A 17,566-nucleotide genomic window follows, 5' to 3' on the forward strand; every position below is an offset into this window, starting at 1 on the left:
TCCAATCCTCTGTGTAATAGAAGTAAACATAATGAAAAACAGCAGAATTTATGTAGGAAGACACACACGAAGCTTGAGCCACCAACCACTTGGAAGCTAACCATGTGGGTGAACACATACACAGAAAGCAAACAAGAGAGAGAAAGAGAGGGAGGGCGAGAGGACAAGCTAAGGATCCCATTTAGAGACACAGTAGGTCTATAGTACTATATATTGCTTTCAAATTCTGGACCATTGGCTCTTGGGTTTTTTGTGCAATTCACTTTTTAAAATTTGTTGTAATGTGCACAAATTTTGCTAATATAATTTAGCAATATAATTTTGTGGCATTTATGCTCTGTGGTAATGTCTGAGATTTATGTCTGATGCTTGGGCATTAAGATTTTGTAAAGACTAAACCAGGACACTGAGCAACACAGGCTGAAATAAAAATCATACATATTCTTTAAAAAAAGAAAGAAAAGGGCCAAAATACATAGGAGAGAAGCGAAGGGAAGTGTTGCACCTTCAGGAAGGTAATACTAAAATAACCTTGAGGCCAATACACAAATAACCAACAAATGTATTGAGTAAGGAAGGATAGAGTTAAGGAACAGGATAGAAGATTGGATACTGACTGGATGAAGGAAAGAAACATAAGGCATAGGAAATACAAAAGCATCAAACTAGCAGAGTTCTTTCAAAAGCCCTGATTTGAGACTTCTTGACCTGTTTGGAAGTGGGTTGGCTGAGGTAAAGGATATGCACCACTACCACTACCAAAACCTCTAAGAGTCACACACAATAAACAAATTGCTACTCAGACAAACAAAATAACAACAAAAGCAAAGGAGAATTAGGCCAGGCTATTCAAATTATCAAAACAGATGGTATTGAAGTGAAATAAAAAAGGGTCAGCTAAGCAACAAAATCAACAACCATCACAACACTCATTGCAGCTTTTTCAGCAATCTATAAACAAAAGTTAAAGAAAATCAAAACAAAGAGGTGCATGACAGAACTAAATATATACGTAGCACCAGTGATTATAACACAATCCCTCTCTATACAAGTTGTGACTGGAAAGTGCTGCAGATATTCTTGTCCAAGATTAAGCTAGCGCTTTCAGTGAGTAAAGTACGGCTCCCTTCTCAACTCCCCATGGTGACATTTTGACATTTTCATTATACAGTGCTGTTTTGCAACGTTCTTGAATTACTTTTGTAACTTTCTGTCGGTATCCATATTTCTCCAAAGTTTTTTGGACCAAACCGGATCCAATTTAGACATGATTCAGACCTCTCCGATTCACTTTGGACTTGATCATATCCATTTGTATCAGCCCAATTTGGTTTCGTTGTCGTCGTTTAGTCGTCTAGTTGTGTCCAACTCTTCGTGACCCCATGGACGAGAGCACACCAGGCCCTCCTGTCTTCCACTGCCTCCTGGTTTCAGACTTGACCAAATTTGGTTTCAGACTTGACCAAATTGGATATAAGGTCTAGGGAAAAAATATGGGAGTCAAATGACAGAAAAATAATCAGTGAAAAAGGGGTGGGTGAGATTTTATTGGACATCAGTGAATTAACATGGTTGATATCTCTTCTGTTCACTGTTATTTTCTGAAGCTGATGAGTCACAGTGAATATATGATATGAAAGGAGCCTTAGCCAAGATGGCTATTGATTTAAGCCATCTTCTAGACAGGGTCACCATCAGGTTTGTGAGATATGCAAATTGCATTCTAGGGGAGGCCTTTCCTGTTGATGGCCCTTCTCAGTCTTACCAGGTGATGGCAAGTGTAATACAAAGGTGTCTTGGAGATGCCATTGTAATTTCACCATAGTGCCCTACATAAAGAGCTAAAATATAGTTTCTCCTCGATTTTTTTTGGGGGGGGCGGGATTCAAATGTGGACCTGTCTGCCTTCTGTGGAGCACCCAGTGCAGGTATCAGTGCTGGCAAGCAGTCCTGCAGCACCTGAGACCAACAGCTGCTCAACTATACCAGACACTAATATTTCACCAATTCCCAGAACTAGGAAGTGTCCTAGTAATTAATGACCAAAAGGGGAAAGTTCCCCCAAATTCCAGGTTTTTTGAAAGCCAGATCTTCTCATTTAGAAACCCTGCTTTTGATTTCCAGATGGGTTTTGTGGAGAGGAATTTATAATGCAGTGATAAAAACTATCTATCTAGGATTGGACACATTCAGGATCATTTTTTTAAAAATGATGGTATGGACTGTACTGGTTGTCTCTTCCACTTTCTTATCTATGTGCTTGTATAGTCTCAGTAAAAGCTTTTTTGGGGGTGAAGGGGGGTTGAGATTTGGCATGTGCACATAGTGCTTAATTGATTAATAATTGATTATTATGTTATTAATGAAGTGGGCAGTTATTTAAATCCACTTAAGCCTAAATAGCAGACAACCACTAAACATGAGAATGGCCCAGCACAGGAGGGGCAATGGTTCAGGATCACAATCAGCAGTGTTCCTTCATTTGAAGGACAAAGGACACTCATTTGATGACCATTTTGGACAAGAAGATAGGTGGCTTGAGGGGTCAGGGAGGCCATATATAGAACATCCCTCACTCAACAGGGGTGGAGGCTTTAGATACAATCTGTCTCCTATTTATCATGCTGTCCTTTCATCTGTCCCCAGAAAGATTAGAACCACACATACCAGAAAGACCACTGTTAATGACTTTAACAACCCATGACAATGGGTGGAGAAGAACTGCAGAAGTGGGATTGTCCCTCACCCCCAGTCTTTTGTCCTTCTAATGAGCTTATTCTGACCAGTGAAACCAAAGTGGAGGATATATCAGGGATCTCCTATCAACTCTCCTCAGATTGAAGAACCATTTGGATGAGTAGTGAAACATTTCAACCTAACAAGAAAGAAGTCCAGTTGTCTTGACTCAACTTCCAGGTAACCTCACCAGGATGACTGAGAATTTTCACAGATATGAGGCTATCCTATTTTGGGCATATCATGAGAAAGACAAGACCTACTGGAAGACGCCATAATACTGGAAAAAAATGTTCAAGGCAAGAGGAAGACCAAACATGAAATGGATGGACTCAACAGAAAAAGCCATGGCAGTGAGTTTGCAAGGCATGAGTAAGGCTGTTAAGGATAGGAGCTACTGGAGGTCATTAATTCATCATGTCATCAAGTCAGTTCTGACTAATGGTGACCCTTCTCAGAGTTTTCTAGGTCAAGAGTATTCAGAACTGTGCAGCTTGCCCAAGGCCACACAGGCTGGCTCTTTTGTGATGCACAGTGAGGAATTCAGCTCCCAACCTCTGGCACCACAGCCAGTTACGTATCCAGCCAGTTAACTAATTCCTAGGGTTGTCCTGTCAGAAGCAATTTGACAGCATGGAACAGCAACACAGCAGGCAAATCGAGGCTAACTAAACCTTTTCTATCTAACGTGGAAAAAAGGCAGGGGGAAAACATTCTGGAAAACATGTAACTGATGGACGCAGAGCAAAACCAAGAGAGGCCTGTCAGATCTGAAGTAGCAAGGCATTAACTAGGAAGAGCATCCTCAGAGAAACTGCAAATGTAAGTACAACATCAAAGGAGGAGAAAGGTCATAAAGGGGCCTATTCATCTGTCTAAAAAGATGATACAAAATTCATTTTTGTTTCAGTCTCCATGATAGTGGCCATTGGTGACTTTTGTAACATGATGACAGGAAGCTGTACACTGAAGAGATAGTTCAGGTGTGTGGAAGGAAAACTAATTTTACAAATATCATCTCTGCCTGCCCACAAAGGGAACACAGATATCGAAAGTTCATGGGAAGCTTGGAAACTCACAGATTTCACCACAGACACAAGGATGATGGATGCCTGTGCTTTGACTGGTATTGTGTTTGAAGTAGGGAAATGTCATAGCAAACATTATCCTGAAATTTAATCCAGTGATGTGCAAATATCTTACTTCAAAAAGAGAATGATAATGTTGGTGTGTGTGAAGCTGCAATGATGAGGAGGGGGGCATTCTCTGCCTTTTCCATCAACTTTGGCAGCTCCCAGTTTAGCTCCTAGTTATGACTGGAAAATGACAAGGGAAATCATAGCCGGACAAGCTTGGAGGAAAGCAGGAAAAACCTATTTCATCATGAAATCAAAATTTAAAAAAGAGAGTAAAACAGTAGAGGAGGAAAGGAACAAAGTATGAAAGGAAACATTGCTGAGGCTATATCTCCAGGTGGAAAAAAGATCGAAAACTTTGCTACAAGACAGGGCCTCTGTGGGATGCAATTTCAGTGACCATGTTCCTGGGGAAGGCAACAAACCTGCTGCCGAATTACATTTTATAATTGCAGCTGTGTCTGCACTTGTTTGCAATGGGGTGAAAAGATGACAACCTTGACAGTGTTGCTTTTGCATCTCTCTGTGCATCAGAAAAGCCTCACCTAGGCACCAACAAAGAAGAACTCCAGAGTGTACCTAAACAACATTCAAGCCAGCTATTGAGATGTTTGCCTTCTATATTACCACCTGCAAAGAAGGTGGACATAGCAGTCCAAATGAAAGTTGCCCTTTAGAAAATTTCCACTTTGCTTCTGACAGATTCACTAGAGCATCTCTATTAACTGATTAAAAAAAAAAGTTTGCAGGGCTTTTGAAGCGATCACAACTGGCTTTGTGTATTAAAATATTTGCACAGCAGGGCTTCCAAACACATAAAAATCCTCCAGCATTGCAAGAGCGCAGGGACAATAAAACAACATTGGAACACGCCAGTGAAATTGACGGTATCGGAGGAAAACCACCAACGTGCAGAGAGGTCTATTAAGGTCCAGCCTGCTCTAAGATTTCTAATAACTTGAAAGAGCATGCAATTTTCCGCTTATAATGGTGGTTCAGACAACAATTTCTCCCCCTTTTTTCCTGAAAGCACCCCCTGTTGGCATGTTGGCCCCAGTCATTTCCGCTTTCCTAAACCGTCAACAAAAAGTGGCTGACTTTTTAGATTTTGTTTCTCATCCAAGTCTTAACATTCCCCAGGCAATAGACAGAAGAATGCCGAGAGCAATTTAGTTATGCATATTATGGTTCCATGTAAATAGCCACTGAGATGCCATTAATAGTGCTATAGGGAGAAGCTGTAGAGAGAATATTCCATGCTGTATTCTGAGACATGGGATGCCGAATAGTACTTGCACTTCATTTCTGAAAACACTGGAACATGAAAAGAACCCTGTTGGATCCGATCAAAGGCCTGACTAAGCCAGCATTTTGTCCGCACGCTGGCTGACCAGTTGCCTATGGCAAGCTTGCCAGCATCACAGGAGAGCAACTGCCCCTTCCATCTTGCAGTACTCAGCAACTGAAATTCTGAGGTGTTCTGCCTTTATAGTTTTCTACCAGTTTAATTCTCATAGCGACATCAGAACAAAACAACCTGGAGTCTATTGAAGATGTGAAGGATTTTCAGACACTGCCAAGTGAAGCTAGGTGGGCTCCCTCTCTTTTCTCCCCCAACAGAGTAAGAAGATTTAATTCAAACAGGCCTTTGACATTTAAGCTGACTTACTTTTGGAGGCTTCAGTGAATGGGTGGCATGATTTCTTTTTGTGTGTTTTCATTGTATTTCTGTTTTTTTAATTTTTTAAAAAATTGTCAGCTGCCTTTATTGCCATTTTTGACAGAAAAGCTGACTAAGCATTTAGTAAATAAATTTATGTTATGATAATACTCTTAGAACTAGAGAGCTGGAAAGGACCATATGGATTATCGAGTTCAGCACTGTTGAGGAACAGTGACCTAAACTACTGAGCTATCCAACAGTTCTATCGAATATCTATCCACTGCCCCTTACTACCTATGTAAGGTTTTTGGGGAAAGGCTATTATTATTAGCATTAGTATTGTTCTAAGACTTATAGTCCACTTTGAGAGTGGACAATAAACTCAATTAGAAGCTGACGGCATATACCAAGATCCAGGTCTATACAGCCTGTGTTCTGTGCACACTCCTGTACTGAAGTGAGTCCTGGACCCTTTGTGCACAGCAGGAGAGGAAGCTGAACACCTTCCATATGCGTTGCCTCCGACGCATTTTTGGTATCACCTAGCAGGACAGAGTTCCAAACAGAGTAGTCCTAGATCGAGCTGGAAATTTTAGCATGTATACATTACTGAAACAGCGACATCTACGTTGGCTTGGGCATGTTGTGAGAATGGCTGATGGTCGGATTCCAAAAGATCTCCTGTATGGAGAATTAGTGCAGGGAAATCTCCCCAGGGGGAAACCACAGCTGTGATACAAGGATATCTGCAAGTGGGATCTGAAGGCCTTAGGAATGGACCTCAACAGATGGGAAACCTTGACGTCTGAGCGTTCAGCCTGGAGGCAGGTGTTGCATCATGGCCTCTCCCATTTTGAAGAGACACTTGTCCAGCAGGCTGAGGCAAAGAGGCAGTCACGAAAGCAGCAAAATCAGGGCGCTGGACAGGGGACAGATTGTATTTGTCTTCAGTGTGGAAGGGATTGTCACTCTTGAACTGGCCTTCTCAGCCACACTAGACGCTGTTCCAAGTCCTCCATACAGAGCACGTTACCATATTCTCTCAACATTGAAGGATACCTAACAGGTAAATAGTCCATTTTAGTTACCATTATAACTACTTGCTTAAAAAAAAAACTTTCCCTGCTCCTCAGAAATGGTTACAACACATGTTCCTTCCTTCTGTTACTTTTTTAGGATGTCAGTGGTACAAAATGCTGTCTTTCTGTCCATCTCATTTTGACCTCAACAATCACAGCAGAGCACGTGGAAGCTGTACAAAACACAACATGAGCCTGCCCTTGAAACATGTGATATTCCTCCTCTAGCACTTAATGGGGTCACATCCCACAATCGTAAAAGTACTGTAACAGTTATAGTTACTCTGCAAAAGGAGTGAAGCTATCCATTGTCCCAATGTATTCATGACATAATTTTGTTCTTTATTTTAAAAAAAGAATTAGTTACAAGATGTTTATTACATGTAATGAGTTATTTCTAAGCTCTTGCATGTGATACAGATAGGCACATATGTAGAATAAGTCTGTGCACTGGCTTACCCAAGTTAGTTTTGAAAAACAAACAGCTTCTAAGTAAAATATATCTATGTTTTAAAACAAAACAAGGGCTGCAGTTTAAAAGATGCACAGAGTTCCCACCACATAGAACATAAATGAAAATTAGGCTGAAATCCTATACACACTTACTTGAGAATAAATGCTGTTGTCTTCAGAAGGGCTTATTTTGGAGTAATCATGAAAAGGCTTGCATTAAGGCTCTTGAAGGGAATGATGTTAGTATCGAGTTTCTGCACCTTCAGCCAGCTATGTTATATTGCATCCCAGTATAAAACACCTGGCTCAAGGGGCAGAAGCTATTATGAAATCATGGCATGCTTACTCTGCTATCATTGGAAATTTTCTTTCTTTCTTTCTTTCTTTCTTTCTTTCTTTCTTTCTTTCTTTCTTTCTTTCTTTCTTTCTTTCTTTCTTTCTTTCTTTCTTTCTTTCTTTGTCGATCAATAATTCTCTCTCTTTCAATCCCTTCTTGCCAAATGAACCATAAATCCATATCCATTGTTTTAAAAATTCATGTCATTCAGAAAACTGTAGGATCCCCCTCCCCGTTATCGCTAATTTCCGCTAAGGCATCACTTAAATTCTTTGGCACTGGATGAATATTTTTCCTTGCACCAAATGTTTTATTCAGATTTGACTGCAGCAACAGCAAACAGGATTTTCCAACCTGAAAGTCCTCTCTGTTCAGGGACATGGGGATTCATTTGCCCTCATCATATCCAGTATGAGGAATATAAATTGCATTTTTAAAAAAAGAATAAGCAGAAGGACTGATGGAGGAAAGAGACAACCAATTTCTTTCCAAAATGAACAGCATGTTGCATCTTGTGTAACCATCTGCTATAGCTGCACTTTGGGAATAGAATGGCTTGCTATAAATGAAAGGGTGTAGGAAGCACTAACACACGTGTAGCATGTGTCAGTAGCTGCTATCCCCTATATTCTTGCTTGGGAATAAGCCCCATCTGGAACTACAGCCTGTATCTTTCCAATGTTTTTGAACTCATCGATCTACTTCTTTGCACAAGGAGGACCAAGAACGGGCCTTTAATGGATCCCTCTGCATCACTGTTATTCTCCTCTGTACGGTTTTCCTCTGTCTTGGCTAAAATATCATATTCTCCACTATACACTGAAGTTTCCTTTCCTTGATGCAATCAGCAAATTCTGCTTTATTTGTGGGCATATAAAGCCATAATCTGGCTCATCCCTCTGGTGCAAAGGAACATGCTGCCTTATTATTGGTGTGGAAATAAAATTCAACTGCCAGTCCAATTGACTTCTGCACATGGAACAGTAGATGAGTGCTATCCTGACTTCTGCCTTGGACAGCTAAACATATGGATGAGCCTTGTCCCAAACCAGCAACAGGGGCCCTTGCTACTTTCAAACTCTTCAGGTTGTTGTCGTCGTCATCATCACCATCATCAATTTCTATAATGTGAGAATGCCAGATGTAATGAGAGAGAAAAATGATTCCATGCAGCCCCTATCATGCACATTTCTATAATGAAACAAATTATCTACAAATATATTGTGGTGCTGCGAAGCAAATGAAGGTGTCACTTCGAAGTTGGAAAAGAAAGAAATAGGAGGTAATTTTAATAGCCCTCAAAACAGGAATGGGCAAAATAACATGCATTTCTATTAACTCTATAATGGCAAAAAAGTTTAATATCAACCATAGAACAAGTAATTTTATAACATCACTTATGGATTATCTTATGCAGAAGAAGAAATTGAAACAGAGCGTGTGTCTTAGCCACTACTGAAGAAAGATATATAAACAATGGAACAGCTTGTCTTAAGGGTACAACTTACACAGCAGGAGAAATGGAAATAGAACTGTTGTGAAGTTGCACCTGGGAAGTAGTGAATTCCCAGGTTAATATACTTCAGCCATCCACATAGGAGTGAACAGTGAGAGGGGAGGAAATCAGCCTTGTTTCCAGCTGGTTAACCATTTGAATCCTCTCCTCCCATGCCTGATGCCTGGGTCTACTTGTTTCCCTCTTCCCATTCTGTTCTGCTTCTTTCTTTTCCTTTCTTTTCCTTTCCAAAGTGAGGACTCAGCAGAGAGAGTGGAAGAATTTTTAAGGTAGCTCTGTTCTGGCTGTCCCAATTGACAACAGGTACAGTTCGAGCAGAGCTACTTCAAAATTCCCCCCACCCCCGACAAATTAGACTCCTCCATGAAGCTGTGATAAGTCTCATAGGCAGTGGGTATGTGATGTTAAATAGCATGAAAAGGAGTACTCCGTATACAATAGGACCTCCTTATCCATGGTATCAGTATCCACTGATTCACTTATCCATGGTCTGAAAATATTAAAATATTTAAAGAAAAATCCTAGAAATACATATTTCTAAAGAAGATGTTACCAGAACTGGTCACTAGAAGGAACCACAGACCACACTATGTATAGCATTTGCTACAGGAATATATTTCTACAATGTCCTTACCAGAACTGGCTACATAGAGGGAACTGTATATAGCATTCAATATAATCTAAATTTTTCAGCATCCATGGGGGACTTGAATCTGATCCCCCATGGATACAGGGGTCCTACTGTATACAATCTACAGTGCTTCTACCAGAGTTTAAAGAAAATTAGTTACAAATAATCTTACTAGTAATTAGATCCTTTCCCTAAATAATTAAAGTATAATGAAATTACATTATAATTATAACTTGACAGGAAATAATGTAATTTTTTGTGGTAAAGTTGTAACGTATTTCGTTACTTTTATAGTTATAACTAAATGGTGAAGAATATTGCGTAATTCAAGTGCTAGCTATGTGTTTACCTTTAGCTGCAGCATTCAGTTGTACTTTTTAAAACAATCAGAAGTAACTCTTTTGATTATTCTGGAGAACCTTGGGAGAAGAGTTTCTTTTTCAAAAATAGTAACCATAATGGTAGCCATCTGTTGAGAGGACATTGCAGCAGTAACTGTGATTATTATTATTTTGTAACTAATAACTTTCTAAACTTTGGGAAGAACTGCACCATTGGAATCAGCAACACTGAAATTATTTAAGCAAGGGAGAGGAGAGAAAGAAAGACAATCAGAAAATGAGGAAAAGAAAAGGAAAAAAACATCTCATTCATTTCCATCTCAGTGACAGGAGCTTTAAGTAAGGTGATGCTTCTGGCTTAAAAGCCACCACACAAAGACTCCTTAAAGGTTGTAATCCTATACTTACCTATCTGGAAGTAAGCATCAGAGAACCTGCTGAGATTAGATACAGAGTAGATGTACAAAGGAACCTTACTGGCCAATCATTTCAGTGAATCTCCATATGAATGAAAGAAAGAACTGAATAAATGGAAACTAAAGATGGGCATGGACCGCAAGTTTGGTAACTCATGCCAGTTCAATTATTGGCCGAACAGGTGTTTGGCACTTCAAAACCCCACCTCCAGCAGGTGCTACACCTGCTGGAGGAGGCAAAACTCTGAAGTGCCAAACACATGTTCCACTAATAAACGAATCAGCAGAAACCACCGAACGTGCAGTTCATGCCCACCTGTAAGGAAACTAAAGATCCTATGTAGGAAATACTTAGTAAATATTAAGAAAGGAAGTGTGGGTGCAGCTTCATCACTAAAGAGATGAAAAGACAGTTAACATAAAGCTGGAGAGGAAATCTTTTCTCACTGCTTTCCCAAAATGTGCAATTGTTATCAATAACTTGCAAAAATATATAACAAAACCCAGAAAAACTTACGGAAAATGCAAAGGTAAACCAGGAACAATTGAACATGTAATAGCTGACTGCCCTTCCTTATCCAATACAAAACATCATGCCAGATACATTGTTCAGGAAAAAAATCATTCGGTGCCAACTAGGAATGTAATACCCACTATTCCATTTGAAAATTACAGGGTTCTGTGTGAGGAGGCTGCTTGTTCATTTTCCAAGGCATTTTGGTTTTACTTTATTATTGTGACAGGAAAAGAGAAAGAAAATGTGAAAGGCTATCTTTCTCTAATAGAGTCACTGTTCACTTTTTAAAAATAAACTGAAGAATCTCTTTCAAATGTATTTCCATGTATCACGTAGGCTCTTATAATGAGGAGAACAAGGGTAAGCTGACTTTTATTTAAACTCAGTTGTTCAGTTGGAGAAGGAGCAATTTTTAAAATGCAGTTGCTTTGCAAACAAATGAAAGAATGAAAGGGGAAGAAAAGAAAAAAGAAAAAAATCACACAGAACTTTCCCTAATTATTACATACATTCCTTTGCTATCCTTGATGCCCTATATGAAAGAAGAAGAAGAAAGAGCACTAGTAGAGACTTATGTACTCATGGAGGGTTCTCCCCATATGACAGAGAAGCATAGAAAATTAGGCCAACTCAGATACAGCACCCCCCAGCAGTCCTGGACTCCAATTTGTTGAGGACAGCAATGTATCTATATTTATATCTATATGCACATATGGATATCTACCAGATCTCCCAAACATCATGGCTATATGAAATGGGTGGAGATTAGGGCATACAAAAAAGTAATGTTTTCAAGCTCTGTAGTTGAATGAGGCTTCTCTAATACTACAGGACAGAGGGGAAAGTGTGTTTCCTCAGCCTCCTACAGTCAGCCCTAAATTTTTTTCTGAAACCATTCAAGAATTGTCTTTCTGCCTCCTCTTTGCTTTGTTCAATTTCCACCTAATGAACAAGAACAACATAACTGAGATCCAGTGTCAGTTTTCTAAGTAAGCCATGAGGGATTTTTATTTTATTTTCAGTTTAAAGCCCTGGTGTAAGATCCTACAGCTGTTTCGATCGTTTGCCTTAGCTGGGATTCTGAACCAAATCCAACATTAGATAATTAAACTCCGAGGGGACAGTGTGTAAACCATGAGGAAATCATGCTGGGGTGTATCTAGAGATAAGCCAGTGGAAGGAATTCTGGGAAGCCCTTTGATACAGCTACATGTCACTGTTTTGTGAACTACCGGGCAAGAGTTAGAGGAAGATGTTCTGTGGCATTGCGGTAGACAGTGAAAACAGAACCATATCTATGGTTTCCAGTTTTCTAGTTTCTTTTGTAAGGGTCTTGCAGTAAGCTTGAAGAAGCCATCGTACCCACATCTACAAGAAAAAGGGAAGACGGATCTCTATGGCAGACTACAAGTGCAGCTTTAGCATTAACAGAGGAGATCAGCAATGTAAAATCTCAGTGGAAGAAGCTGGCTAAATGCATGAACGGGCTAGGAAGACATCAGGAAAAGGAGCATGTTTCTGCACATAGCTTTGAGAAGGCAATCTCTGGATCTAACCTCCTATGTTTCACAAGTGGAGTGCTACAGTTGGAAGTTTCTTTATTTTAAGACCAATGGCATAAACTGACTAAGGCAAATCAGAATCATAATACTTCTACCATACTTGTTACTCTTACGGCAGATTGTGATTTTTCCAGTTACAGCTGTTTAACTAAGACGTGATTCATTAACCTTAATGTAATTTGCAAACCAGCACCATCTAAGAGTTATACCATGTTCACCTTTCAGGCTGGTTCATATCAGAGTAGATACAATGAAAGATACCACCAGCCGAATCATAAAATGAAAATCGCCAGGCTTCCAAAACAAAGGGGAGGAGAAATCAAAATGTATTCCTTACCTGTGCATACAGATTCTGCATACCAATGCACTTTGGAAATCATATTTGCCAAATCCAAGAAGCAGGACAAAAATCCATCATTGAACATGTGGTGGCTTGCCATATTTCCAAGCCAAAATACAAAATTGCAATAAGAAACAGAACCACCTGGATCAGTAATGGATTTGTGATCATCCTTGATGGGTGTTTTGCAGCCTTGCTAGTTGAAAATTAGCCTGTTTTTGTTTGCAGATTAGTCACCAATAGGTAAACAGCCGACTCTGTTTGGTGTGCAGAATGTAGATTGTGCAGACATGACAGTCTGGAAGAATGTACTTCAAGAGGAATAATGTTTTATCATTTCCTAAATGTAAAACTGCCTGCATTGTCAGTTTCTACTCTTACTGGGACTGTTACCAATGATAGATCAAAACGCCAACCTGCCTTCTGTCCCATCCAAACTTAGGGGATGACAGAAGTAATGCTTAAGTAGGGAAGAATCAATTTAGTTTGTATTTGCTTTCTGTGTCTCTGCCTTTGTCTTTCTGAGTCTTTCAGGCTACCTCACCTAAGGCTGTCTGTCACTTGTGTGAAAAGGGTTATGCCATGATAACTACAACCACATCCAGACATTCTTGAATTGAATTTACTTTATTGTCATTGTACTTCCATACAATGAAATTAAATGCCATCTCCAGTACAAATAATGATAAAACAAAAAAACAAACATAGCATCCATAACATGAGAACATAGCACATTGCACATAAAACACATAAAATATGTATTAAATGATGCAGCCTTGCATAGAAATCTTGTCTGTCAAGTATGTTAGGTATGCAGAGTAGTTTCTACATGTGTCCCACTTCATCATGGACCTTGCTTTCTCAGAGCTTCTGACCATTCAAGGGGTTCCAATTACATCCAAGGAAATGTGAATGCAAGACCCCTGCAGACTTCCTGCTCCATACCAGATGGCATATCCAACAAAGTTCAAGGGAAAGTTAAGGTATGTGTTCTGTTACTCTTAGACACGTTCATGTCTCTTGTACAGGTATCCTTCATTCTCAGGATGGAGAGGCTGCCAGTAAAAACAAAAGCAAAAGAAAGGAAAGCACTGCAACACCTTTAAGGCTAATAAATTTATTTTCATGTGAGGTTGTAATCCACAAAAGCCTCCACAGAAGCAAGCCTGTGTAGAGTGATAGACCCAGTGCAGACTGGGTGGCTTGTATCCCCATCAGCCAACCATCCTTGGAACATGACATAATGGTCATACTTTGCTTTCCTGAACTTTTGTTTCCTTTTCCTTGCCTACACCTTCTTCCTCCATCTTTATCTCTCTTGCATTCCTTTCCTCTCTCCCTCTCTTCCCAGACTGTCAGAAATAGCTTCTTAGGTGGTATGTTGGGGAGGAGATGACATGGAATTTTATTGTGAACATCTATGTCTGAGGATTGCATTGTACACAAGTCAAGGCCAGAAGCTTGGGGACTGACTGATTCATTGGCAAAAAGCTGCTTCAGGAAGGAGGTGTGCACATGGGTAAAGGCTAAGGTTACTTAGCCAAGTATCCACCCTATACTTTCAACAATTTAAGCCTGTTGCCAGATAGAACCTGTTTAGGCCCATTTATTTCACGGATCTACAATTGCTGATATCTGCTTTCAAAATTTAAGCAATATTTAATAGGGTCAAGGATGCCTAATACAGTGGTGGTTGGTACCTACTGTGGTTATGGAGTGGAAGGTCGACAGCTATTAATGGTAAACAGAGCCAAAGCAAAAAGCAGAAGCAGGACAAAAGTGAGTATTCACTCCTCACTCACTCTCATTCGTGTGTACATAGAGAGTGGGGGGAGACAGTGGATCAATCAAGACTCCATGCAGAGAGACAGAAGCTGCCTTGGGTTCTTTATAAGGAGAAAAGATAAATAAGTATATTAAACAAACAAGAAGTAGGCAAGTGAACTCATTTTCTTCTGTCACCAGCACCATTCATTCTCTCTTTTTTTTCTCTCTCTCTCTCCCTCTCCCTCTCCCCCCCCCCCCACACACAGCATGAGGCTGGATGGGAACATAGACAGGGTCCTTACCCTCTACCTTGGGAACAAAACAAGCAGGAGTGGACTGAGGGAGGGGCAGGCGCTGGCTGTGATAGGCAGAGAAGAGTAGAAATGGAGCAGTGCTCCATCTTCCTTAAGGGACCAGCCTCCACTGGCCTAAACATTTAAGCATTTACTCTGTAACATTAGGAGCTGTCATATAGTTTTCAAAACCAGATGTCACATCTGAGTTTTCCCTACTCCCTCTCTGCTTGCCTTTATCAGCTCCTTCATATCCCCATTTGTGCCAGAAGGATCTGTGAGATCCATCAAGTGCAAGCGTCAGTGCTTAACATCTTGGCTCCTCATGGCGCAATGTCCCTCTAGCATTATTTATATTACCATCTTTGAAGAACAGCTGCAAAGCTTTTCATTCCCATTATAGCCATGGCATTTCTCTCTCCTCTCATACTGTCAAACTGTAGGATGTATGCTTGTTCCATGCAATCTCCATGAAGTCTGTGCAGTCATCAGAGCTGGAAGAGGATGCTGGACAAAAATGGCTCTGGAGAGTATTTCTAGCCAGTCTTGATCCAGTTAGCGGATCAAATACCTGCATAACAGTGATAACAGGGATAATGATAATGTTTTGCCTTACGGTAGCATTGCTGAGATGATATGTCAGAAGAAAGACACAATTGTGCTATAAAATCTTAGGCAATGCGTATCCATTTATTGACAGGCTCCCTCTTTCTCTCTCTGTTTCTTTCTTTCTCTGTCCTCAATATACCATCACACTAAATCAAATCAAATCAAATTTATTGTCATTGTAAGCATTTATTTATTATTTATTTATTTAATTTATATACCACTCATCTAATCAATGGCTCTGGGTGGTTTACAACTTTTTAACCATTTATGTCTCTTTTATAGTATACCCATCCAACGAAATTCACACAGACACCCAGAGACCAGACCCACATGCACACACATAAAAATTCCCCAAGCACTCCCCACCCACTAAAAATCTCCCATTAAGAATACAAACATCTACACCACAGGCTAAATAACACTGTCCAACTAACTATTCACTAATTGTGGTCTTTAAGCTTATTATTAAGTGCAATTATAGCTCTGGGATAAAAACCATTCAGAAAACGTGCCGTCCAAGTCTTAATTGTTCTATATCTTCTGCCAGACAGCAACAGTTCAAAAAAGTTGTAAGCTGATGGGAAGAGTCTCTCAGGATGTTGTGTGACTTCAGCATGAACCCAGGATGTAATTATTATGGATTACCAATGCTGAGAACTGGACAGGTGTAGCATGTCCCTGGTGATTCCGATGGACCTCTCAGTGGCTTTCAATACTACTGGCCATGGTATCCTTCCGGGCTTTCTCTCTGGGATGGGACTTGGAGGTATTGTCTTACAGTAGCTCCAGTCCTTCCTGAAGAGGAGAGCTTGCCAGAAGAATATTCTGGAAGCATCCCCTCTTTCTGCACTTCTCTGTCACAATTGCCTAACGGGGGTGTTTCATGACAGAGTAGCCTGTCACTGTCCTTTTCATTGGCTTGTCTATGAAAGCTCATTAAAATATAGCCATTAGTCCTTAAGGTGCCACAATGTTTTTTGTCTTCTTTGCTTTTTATTTTTTGTTTGGTTTCGGCCTAATATGTTTTTCATTGGCTGTTTCTCTCATGTCCCTATTGCCCCCAAATGTCATTTCTTGTCTTCTCACCTTAGTCCTCCCTCTTCTTACCATCAAGCGGTTACCATCCTTCTTGAGAAGTAGTCTAAAATAAATCCTCCTCTGGACAATGTGCCCTATCCTGGCATAAGGTCACCTATTCAATTTTAGTACTGTACATGTTTCCTATCAAATGTAGTTTCTGAAGATTTTTTTAAAAGCTATTTTGTTATCTAAGCTCAGTCTCTGGCTAGTTTTATTGTTCCAAGGAAGAGGCAAACAAAAATGGCTTTCGGTCTTTACGGAAAACACCCATGCAGCCTAACTCTGCTAAAGAAAGGCAACTCCTGACAGAGCAACCCCACAGATAATTAATATTCAAAATAAAAATTACAACCAAGTAGGTTTTGGGGCCCATTTATTAACAGCAATTTCTATAATTTATTATTGGAGGTTGATTTATTTGATTTGATTATATTTTGGCTTGAAAGGATTCAAAGTACACCCCCTTAAGGCAGAGAGAGCTGAGTTTAAAAGAAAAGTTTTCGTTCTGCAAGGAGCAGCTGGACATTTGAGTCTTGGATTTCAGCCCTGACGCTTGGATATTATTGTTGTTATTATTACTTTAAACTGAGAGCTGTTTGCTTTGACTCTGCTAAGAAAGATGATGTTCTTCTCCTCAACAACAAGCCATACAGGGAGACCACTGGTGAAACTCAAGTAAGCAGACGAGATACTGCTGCATTAGCTGGAATTCTGAGCAGAAGGAACAATTCTCCCCTACAAGGGAACTGAACACTGACCCACAAGGCAATCCATGAGTGGACTCACCTTCTTCTGTGGAGCTGGAGCTATTTCTTGGGCAAGGAAAGAGCAGACTATGGTTGCCATGTAAATTGTAGAGGTGGAATAGCCGTGAGCCTATTTGCCTGTGCAGACTTTTAAGAAACTTTGGCATAAATGGATCCAGAACCCTCTGAGATGTTCGGAGACAAAGCTGCATGGGAGTTTCTGAAAGCAAGAACTGGAACTCCTGATGCAAGTAAACTGACATAAAGGTGAACAAAGTCTCCAAATATGGAGAAAAGGAGTTATCAAGGAGTCCTACAATCCCAGTGAAGAACTGATGGCTGAT

The sequence above is a fragment of the Pogona vitticeps genome, chromosome 1, assembly GCF_051106095.1.
Source record: "Pogona vitticeps strain Pit_001003342236 chromosome 1, PviZW2.1, whole genome shotgun sequence".
In the NCBI taxonomy this organism is placed as follows: Eukaryota; Metazoa; Chordata; class Lepidosauria; order Squamata; family Agamidae; genus Pogona; species Pogona vitticeps.